Below are 10,253 nucleotides of genomic sequence, written 5' to 3' on the forward strand. Positions count from 1 at the left end.
TGATGTGATGAAATGATTGTATGTTCCAGTCTTTCCGTGGTGGGTTTTCACACTGAGTAGAAACGTGTTGGACATGGTCTGGAAATGTTTCACACCGCTCCATTCCCAACTTCATTTACTGACAGAAGATATATTTCCATCATTACACAGCTGGCTGCACAGCCAGAATCTGTGCTGAAGGTGACAGCTATGTCTATGCAACTGACAAGGTGGCGGAGAGGTTAAGGCGATGGACTGCTAATCCCTTGTGCTCTGCACACGTGGGTTTGAATCCCATCCTTGTCGCTAGTTTATGAACTGTTCAGTGTATTGTTTATGTGTAAAGTCAGCCTCGAAACCTGTTCTTGTCAATGTCCAGACAGTGATTCCAGAATTGGTTATACTTTATTAAAATTGAGACAGACAATTGGAATTCTTCACCCAAACTGCACTGGAATGAAGATCAAATAGGGATCACGAAACGGAGCAGGATTTTTCCTCCCCACCTTCCTTCCATCTTTACTTTCTCTGGATTTGCACCAAGTGAAAGACAAATGGGAAAATAAAATGGCGAGGGAGCAGATGCAGAAAATTATCCTTTGGCAAGAAATTTATTTTCAAATCTTCTTGATAGATTAAGTGAGTGAGCAATGCTTTGGCAGATGGTGTTTAAAATGAGGTGTCATCTACTACCTACTTTAGATCAGAGTGCTTTTTTGTATGAGGTGCGATGTTAGAAACGGCGGAGGAGCAGAGACCCGAATACTGAATTAATAAAAGCTAGTGGACTGGTAGAAAATAATGTGAAAAGTGAACAGAATATGAAGATTGGAACTCATGTTGCAGTGATATAAAGCTCTGTGCTCCTGAAGTAAATGTCCAAGCCCAGATTGTGGGGAATCTGTGGAGAGTGATTTGGTTTTTATTCATTCTTGGGTGTGAGTATCGCTGATAAGGCTAGCATTTATTACCCATTCCTATTGCCGTTGAGAAGGTGGTGGAGAGCTGCCTTCTTGAACTGATGCAGTCCATATGGTGCAGGAACACCCACAGTGCTATTGGGGAGGGAGTTCCAGGATTGTGACCCAACAACAGCGAAGAAATGGCTATATTGTTCCAAGTCAGGATGGTGAGTGACTTGGAGGGGAACCTGCAGGTAGTGAGTTCCCATGCATCTGCTGCCCTTGTCCTTTGAGGTGGTAGTGGTCACGAGTTTGGAAGGTGCTGTTGAAGGATACTTGGCGAGTTGCTGCAGTGCATATGGAGATGGTACACACTGCAGCCATTGTTTACTGGTTGTGGAGGGATTGAATGTTCAAGGTGGCGGGTGAGGTGCCGATCAAGTGCGCTGCTTTGTCCTGGATGGTGTTGAGCTTCTTGAGTGTTGTTGAGTGGGATGTATTCCATCACACTCCTGACTTGTGCCTTGTAGATGGTGGACAGGATTTGGGGTGTCAGGAGGTGAGATACTCGCTGCAGAATTCGTAATCTCTGACCTGCGCTTATAGCCACAGCATAGATGTGACTGGTCCAGTTACGTCTCTGGTCAAGATGTTGATGGTGGGGGATTTAACGATGATAATACTTCTGAATATCAAAAGGTAGATTTTTTTTTCTCTCTCATTGGAGATGTTCACTGCTTGGCACTTGTGTGGCCAGAAGGTTGCTTGTCACTTATCAGCTCAGGCCTGAATGTTGTTCAGGTCTTGCTGCTTGCAGGCACAGACTGCTTCAGTATCTGAAGAGTTGTGAGTCATCATCTAATATTCCCACTTCTGACTTATGTTGAAGAGAAAGTCGTCAATGAAACAGCTGGGATGTTTGGGTCTCGGACACTACCCTGAGAAGCTCCTGAGGCAATGTCTTGGGCTGAGATGATTGGCCTCCACGAACCACAACATCTTGTTTTGGGCGAGGTACGACTTCAACAAGTGGAGAGTTTTCCCCCTGATTCCCATTGATTTCAATTTTGCTGGGGATCCTTGATGCCACACTCACTCAAGGGTAATCACTCTCACCTCTCCTCTGGAATTCCACTCTTTCGTCTCTGCTTGGACCAAGCTGCAATGTGCTCATACGAACATAAGATCAGAAGAACTAATAGCAGGAGTAGGCCATTTGGCTGCTCGAGCTTGCTCCGCCATTCAATAGGATCATGGCTGACCTGATCATGACCTCAACCCCACTTTCTTGCCTGCCCACATAACCCTTGGCTATCTTGTAGATAAAAATCTTGAAGACATTCAATGACCCAGCCTCCACTGCTCTCTGCGGTAAAGAATTCCAAAGATTAATGACCCTCTGAGAGAAGAAATTCCTTCTTAAATGAAAAACCCCTAAATCTGAAACTGTGTCCCCTAGTTCTAGATTCCACCACGAGGGGAAACATCCTCTCAGCATCTACCCTGTCAAGCCCCCTCAGAATCTTATATGTCTCAATACGTTCTCCTTTCATTTTTCTCAACTCCAATGAGTATCGGTCCATCCTGCTCAGCTTTCCTCATAAGACAACACCTTCATCACAGGAATCAATCCAATGAACCTTCTCTCAACTGCCTCCAATGCAAGTATCTCCCTCCTTAAATAAAGAGACAAAAACTGTACACAGTACTCCAGGTGTGGTTTCATCAGCACCATGTACATTTGTAGCAAGACTTCTCTACTTTTATACTCCATTCCCCTTGCAATAAAGGGTAACATTCCATTTGCCTTCCTAATTATTTGCTGTACCTGCATGGTAACTTTTTGCGGTTCATGTACGAGGACACCCAGATCCTTCTACACCGCAGCATTCTGTAATCTCTCACAATTTAAATAATCTTTTTCTTTTCTATTCTTCCTGCCAAAGTGGATAACCTCACATTTTCCCACATTCTACGCTATCTGCCAAATTATTTCCTGGAGCTGAGAGACCCTGGCAGAACCTAAACTGAGCATCGATGATCAGATTATTGCTAAGTGTGTGGTGCTTGATAGCACTGTTGGTGACATCTTCCATCACTTTGCTGATGATTGATAGTAGACTGATGGGGTGGCAATTGGTCAGATTGGATTTGTCCTGCATTTTTTTTATGGAGAGGGCACACTTGGACAATTTTCCACATTGTCAAGTCGATGCCTGTGTTGTAGCTCTACTGGAACAGCTTGGCTGAGGGTGCAGCTAGTTCTGGAGCACAAGTCTTCAGTACTAGAGCCGGAATGTTGTTAGGGCCCATAGTCTTTGCTGTATCGAGTGCCTTCAGCTGTTTCTTGCCATTATGTGGAGTGAAGCAAATTGGCTGAAAACTGGAAGCTGTGATGCTGGGGACCTCAAGAGGCCGAGATGAATCATCCACTGAGCAATTTCTGACTGAAGATGGTTTCAAATGCCCCAGCTTCACCTTTTGCACTGACGTGCTCGGCTCCACCAACATTGAGGATAGGAATGTTTTTGGGCCCTCCTCATCTGGTTCGTTATTTAATTGTCCACCACCATTCATGACTGGATACCTAGTTTCTCAGGGCAGTGTCCGAGGCCCAACCATTCTCAGCTGTTTCATTGATGGCTTTCTCTTCAACATAAGTCAGAAGTGGGAATGTTCGCTGATGATTCACAACTCCTCAGATACTGAAGCAGTCTGTGCCTGCAAGCAGCAAGACCTGAACAACATTCAGGCTTGAGCTGATAAGTGACAAGCAACATTCCTTGATCGGATCCTGAGGGAGATATCCGTGTGTGGAGCGGCGGGATGTATGGAGAGTGATTCTGAAGAGGGTGTCTGAGCCTCGAGGGAAGAATCTGTGGAGAGTGATCCTGAAGTGGGTGTCCGAGCCTGGAGTGGCAGGATCTGTGGAGAGTGATCCTGATGAGTGTGAGTAAACCTGGAATGGAAGCTTTCTGTGGAGGTGTAGGAAGAGGCCATTCATTCCCAGTATTCTATAAAGGTTTAGCATAACTTATATGTTTTTACTCTGTGCCTCTATTAATAAAGCCAAGTGTCCTGTTTGCTCTTAGCTACCTTTTCAATCCTTCTGACATTGGTGTACATTGTCTCTCTGCTCCTGCACCCAGTTTAGAATTGTAACGTTTCATTTATATGAGACTGTGCCTCTCTGATCATGTGGAATTAAAGCAATTCTTCCAGTCAGTCAGTTCAGTTGTCATTTCATGAGAAATTCGCTCATCATGACTTCGTCAGTGACCTCATGGTTCAGGTGTCTGAGTGATGTTAATCATGATGTGATGATATGATTGTATGTTCCAGTCTTTCCGTGGTGGGTTTTCACACTGAGTAGAAACGTGTTGGACATGGTCTGGAAATGTTTCACACCGCTCCATTCCCAACAGGCCATGACCTGATGTGATGGAAATTTCATTTACTTACAGAAGCTGCATTTCCATCATTGCACATCTGGCTGCACAGCCAGTATCTGTACTGTCCAAACAGCTGACAAGGTGGTCGAGAGGTTATGACGGTGGCGTGCTCATGCATTTTGCTTTGCATGTGTGGGTTCGGATCCCAATTTTGTCGTTAGTTCATGAAGTGTCTAGTACATTGTTGTGGGGGAGCTTTTGTGGAACGTTGGCCTGGAAACATGTTCTTGTCAATATCTCGCTGGTGATTCCAGAATTGTTTATCCTTTATTAAAATTGAGACAGACAATCGGAATTCTTCACCCAAATTGGACTGGAATGAAGATCAAATAGGGATCACGAAAAGGAGCAAGATTTTCCCCTCCTTCCTGCCTTCTATCTTTACTTTCTCTGGATTTGCACCAAATGAAATACTAATGGGAAAAGCAAATGGCAAGGGAGCAGAAGCAGAACATTATCCTTTGGCAAGAAATTTATTTTCAAATCTTCTTGATAGATTAAGTGAGTGAGCAATGCTTTGGCAGATGGAGTTTAAAATGTGGGGTCATCTCGGACCTACGAAAGATAGATCAGAGTGTTTTTTATAAGGGGTGAGATGTTAGAAACTGGAGAAGCAGAGACCCGAGTGCTGAATCACTAAAAGCTAGTGGACTGGCAGAAAATAATGTGAAAGGCTAATGGAATCTGAAGATTGGAACTCATGTTGTAGTTATATAAAGCTCTGTGCTCCTGAAGTAAATGTCCAAGCCTGGATTGTGGGGAATCTGTGGAGAATGATTTGTTTTTTATTCATTCTTGGGTGTGAGTATCGCTGGCAAGGCTAGCATTTATTGTCCATCCCTAATTGCCCTTGAGAATGTGGTGGGGAGCTGCCTTCTTGAACTGCTGCAGTCAATGTGGTGTAGGAACACCCACAGTGCTATTGTGGAGGGAGTTCCAGGATTTTGACCCAGCAACAGTGAAGAAATGGTGATATAGTTCCAAGTCATGATGGTGAGTGACTTGGAGGTGAACCTGCAGGTGGTGGTGTTCCCATGCATCTGCTGCCCTTGTCCTTCGAGGTGGTAGTGATCACGGGTTTGGATGGTGCTGTCGAACGTTACTTAGCGAGTTACTGCAGTGCATCTTGTAGGTGGTACACACTGCTGCCACTGTGCTCTGGTGGTGGAGGGAGTGAATGTTTAAAGTGCTGGGTGAGGTACCGATGAAGAGGACTGCTTTGTCCTGGGTGGTATTGAGCTCTTTATGTGTTGTTGGAGCTGCAGCTGTCCAGAAAAGTGGAGAGTATTCCATCACACTCCTGACTTGTGCCTTGTAGATAATGGGCAGGCTTTGGCATGTCAGGAGGTGAGATACTTGCTGCAGAATTCCCAATTTCTGACCTACGCTAAAAGCCGCAGCATAGATGTGACTGGTCCAGTTTAGTTTCTGGTCAATGGTAACCCCCAAGATGTCGATGGTGAGGGATTCAGTGATGATAATGCTGCTGAGTATTAAAAGGTAGATGGTTTGATTCTCTCTCATTGGAGATGTTCACTGCGTGGCACTTTTGTGGCAACCAAGTCGCTTATCACTTATCAGCTCAAGCCTGAATGTTGTTCAGGTCTCGCTGCTTGCGGACATGGACTGCTTCAGTATCTGAGGAGTTGTGAATCATCACCTAACATTCCCACTTCTGACTTAAGTTGAGGGGAAACTCATTAATAAAACAGCTGAGGATGGTTGAGCCTAGGACACTACCCTGAGAAACTCCTGAGGCAATGTCCTGGATTGAGATGATCGGCCTCCACCAACCATAATCATCTTGCTTTGTGCTAGGTAAGACTCCAACAAGTGGACAGTTTTCCCCTGATTCCCATTGATTTCAATTTTGCTAGGGATCCTTGATGCCACACTCACTCAAGGGTAATTACTCTCACCTCTCCTCTGGAATTCCACTCTTTTGTCTCTATTTGGAACAAGCTGCAATGAGATCATAAGAACAGAAATAGTAGCAGGAGGAGGACATTTGTCCCCTCGAGCCTTCTCCGCCATTCAATAGGATCATGGATGATCTGATCATGGCATCAACCCCACTTTCTTGCCTGCCCCCCATAACCCTTGACTTCCTTGTAGATAAAAATCCAAAGATGAACGACTGTCTGAGAGAAGAAATTCCTCCTCATTTCCTTCTTAAATGGAAAATCCCTAATTCTGAAACTGTGTCCCCTAGTTCTAGATTCCACCACGAGGGGAAACATCCTCTCAGCATCTACCCTGTCAAGACCCTTCAGAATCTTATATGTCTCAATACGATCACCTCTCATGTTCCTAAACTCCAATCAGTATAGGTCCAACCTGCTCAATCCTCCTCACAAGACAACCCCTTCATCACAGGAATAAATCCAGTGAACCTTCTCTGAACTTTTTTTTAAATTTCCAACATATACTTTATTCGTTAAAAAAACTATAAAAAGATACATTACAAAACAGTTCAAAAACAGCACCAAGTCAACAATACAAAGATTGCAAAGGAGATCAGTTTCCTTCAGTACAGGAATGAATTGTCTCACAACCCTTCCATTTCATTTTACCTGCCATGTACTTTTTGCAGCAAACAAATATTTTCTGGAATAAAAACAAGAAATACTGGAACCACTCAGCAGATCTGGCAGCATCTGTGGAAAGAGAAGCAGAGTTAACGTTTCGGGTCACTGACCCTTCTTCGGAACTGACAAATATTAAAAATGTCACAAGTTATAAGCAAGTGAGGTGGGGGTGGGGCAAGAGATAACAAAGGAGAAGGTGCAGCTTGGACAAGGCCACATAGCTGACCAAAAGGTCATGGAGCAAAGGCAAACAATATGTTAATGGTGTGTTGAAAGACAAAGCATTAGTACAGAATAGGTGTTAACGGACTGAATATTGAACAGCAGCAAGTGCAAACCTGAAAAAAAACAGTGGGTAAGCAAACTGAATAAACTAAGATGAAATGAAATAAATGCAATATAAAAGGTTGTAAAAAATGTAAAAAAGCAAAAAAGAAGAAAAAAGAAAAAACAACTAAAAATGAAAGTAAAATGGGGGGCTGTCATGCTCTGAAATTATTGAACTCCATGTTCAGTCCGGCAGGCTGTAGTGTGCCTAATCGGAAGATGAGATGCTGTTCCTCGAGCTTGCGTTGATGTTCACTGGAACACTGCAGCAATCCCAGGACAGAGATGTGAGCATGAGAGCAGGGGGGAGTGTTGAAAAGGCAAGAAACCGGAAGCTCAGGGTCCTGCTTGCGGACCGAGCGGTGGTGTTCCGCAAAACGGTCACCCAGTCTGCGCTTGGTCTCCCCAACATAGAGGAGACCACATTGTGAGCAGCGAATACAGTATACTACATCGAAAGAAGTACAAGTAAATCGCTGCTTCACCTGAAAGGAGTATTTGGGGCCTGGGATAGTGAGGAGAGAGGAGGTAAATGGGCAGGTATTACACCTCCTGCGATTGCAGGGGAAGGTGCCATGGGAATGGGACGAGATGGTGGGGGTAATGGAGGAGTGGACCAGGTTGTCGCGGAGGGAACAATCCCTTCGGAATGCTGACAGGGGAAGGGAGGGGAAGATGCGTTTGGTAGTGGCATCACGCTGGAGGTGGCGGAAATGGCAGAGGATGATCCTTTGGATATGGAGGCTGATGGGGTGGAAAGTGAGGACAAAGGGAACCCTGTCATGTTTCTGGGAGGGAGGGGAAGGGTTGAGGGCAGAGGTACGGGAAATGGGCCAGACACGGTTGAGGGCCCTGTCAACAACAGGGGGGGGGGGGGGATTCCTCCGTTGAGGAAAAAGGAGGTCATACCAGAAGCACCGTCATGGAAGGTAGCATCATCAGAGCAGATGCGTCGAAGACGGAGAAACTGGGAGAATGGAATGGAGCCCTTACAGGAGGTAGGGTGTGAAGAAGTGTAGTCGAGGTAGCTGTGGGAGTCGGTGGGCTTATAATGGATATTAGTAGACAACCTATCCCCAGAGATGGAGACAGAGAAGTCGAGGAAGGGAAGTATCAGAGATGGACCATGTAAGGGTGAGAGAAGAGTGGAAATTGGAAGCAAAGTTGATAAAGTTTCCCAGTTCGGGGCGGGAGTAGGAAACAGCACCGATGCAGTCATCAATATACCGGAAAAAGAGTTGGGGGAGGGGGACTGAGTAGGACTGGAACAAAGAATGCTCGACATATCCCACAAAAAGATAGGCATAACTAGGACCCATGCGGGTACCCATAGCGACACCTTTTTCTTGAAGGAAGTGCGTGGAGTTGAAGGAGAAGTTGTTCAATGTGAGAACAAGTTCAGCCAGGCGGAGGAGGGTGGTGGTGGATGGGGACTGGTTGGGCCTCTGTTCCACGAAGAAGCGGAGAGCCCTCAAACCATCCTGGTGGGGGATGGAGGTGCAGAGGGATTGGACGTCCATAGTAAAGAGGAGGAGGTTGGGACCAGGAAACTGGAAATTGTCAAAATGACGTAAGGGGTCAGAAGAGTCACGGATGTAGGTGGGAAGAGACTGGACCAGCGGAGAAAAGATAGAGTCAAGATGGGAAGAAATAAGTTCAGTGGGGCAGGAGCAAGCTGACACAATGGGTCTGCCGGGACATTCCCGTTTGTGGATTGTGGGAAGGAGGTGGAAGCGGGCTGTCCGGGGTTGCGGGACTATGAGGTTGGAAGCTGTAGAGGGAAGATCTCCAGAGGAGATGAGGTCAGTGACAGTCCTTTGGATGGTGGCTTGATATTCGCCGATGGGGTCATGGTCCAGAGGGAGGTAGGAAGAGGTGTCTGTGAGTTGGCGCTGAACCTCTGCAAGGTAGAGGTCGGAACGCCATACAACAACAGCACCACCCTTGTCTGCAGGTTTGATGACCATGTCGGGGTTAGACCTGAGAGAACGGAGTGCATCAAGATCAGAGGGGGACAGGTTAGAGTGAGTGAGGGGGGCAGAGAAATTGAGATGACAAATGTCCAGCCGACAGTTTTCAATGAAGAGATCAAGAGTGGGTAAGTGGCCAGGGGGAGGGGTCCAGGTAGAGGGAGAATGCTGGAGGTGGGTGAATGGGTCTGCTGGTCGGGAGGAGGACTCCTGGTCAAAAGAAGTGAGCCTGGAGGCGGAGAAATATTTTCTGGATACAGCCCGAGGGGATTTCCATGGATCCAGTCCCTCAGTTCACCTTCGTGGGGGTACCTTACACAGTGGTCTTCCCCAGTGAACCTTTGCCCCAAGCTGTAGTGCGTCCCTCAGCACGTAGACTTGGACCTTGGAATGTGCCAGTCTGCAACATTAGGTCGTGAACAACTCTTTGCGCTGGAAGACCAGAAAGTTTCGGGCAGACCAAAGGGTGTCTTTCACCGAATTGATAGTCCTCCAGCAGCAGTTTATGTTTATCTCGGTGTGCATCCCTGAGAACAGCCTGTGGAGCACAGACTCCTGTGTTACACAGCTGCTTGGGATGAACTGCGATAAAAACCACTGCATCTTTTTCTGCACCTGCTTTGCAAAGACAGACAGGGCAGTCCTCTCTCCTCTGTCTTGTTTGTTTGCTGTATTGAACCCTTTGCTGAGTCTATTAGGAAGGATGCAAGCATAAGGGAGGTGTTACAATCCGAGGCAGTGGAGTCACTCAGGTTAAAACTTCCCTGTACCTGGATGACGTCGCCGTCTTTTGCTCGGATCCGCTGTCCGTTCGCAGACTGATCAGCATCTGCGACCAGTTCGAACTCGCCTCGGTAGCCAAAGTTAACCACGGCAAGTGCGATGCCATGTTCTTTGGGAACTGGGCTGACCGATCCTTTGTCCCCTTCGCCGTCAGGTCAGACTACCTGAAGTTGCTGGGGATATGGTTCGGAAGGGCCGGGGCGTGCACCAAAACCTGGAAGTAGCGAGTAGCCAGGATACACCATAAGCTGA

The 10,253-nt window shown here is 46.4% G+C and overlaps 1 non-coding gene across 1 annotated transcript; it reads left to right on the forward strand.

Moving 5' to 3' along the window:
• The first annotated feature begins 203 nt into the window (after positions 1-203).
• On the forward strand, positions 204-285 carry trnas-gcu (transfer RNA serine (anticodon GCU)). The gene has a single exon. It is a non-coding gene; the product is annotated as a tRNA-Ser (tRNA).
• The last annotated feature ends 9,968 nt before the right edge of the window (positions 286-10,253 follow it).

Source organism: Heterodontus francisci, unplaced genomic scaffold, assembly GCF_036365525.1.
Source record: "Heterodontus francisci isolate sHetFra1 unplaced genomic scaffold, sHetFra1.hap1 HAP1_SCAFFOLD_59, whole genome shotgun sequence".
NCBI classification, from domain to species: Eukaryota; Metazoa; Chordata; class Chondrichthyes; order Heterodontiformes; family Heterodontidae; genus Heterodontus; species Heterodontus francisci.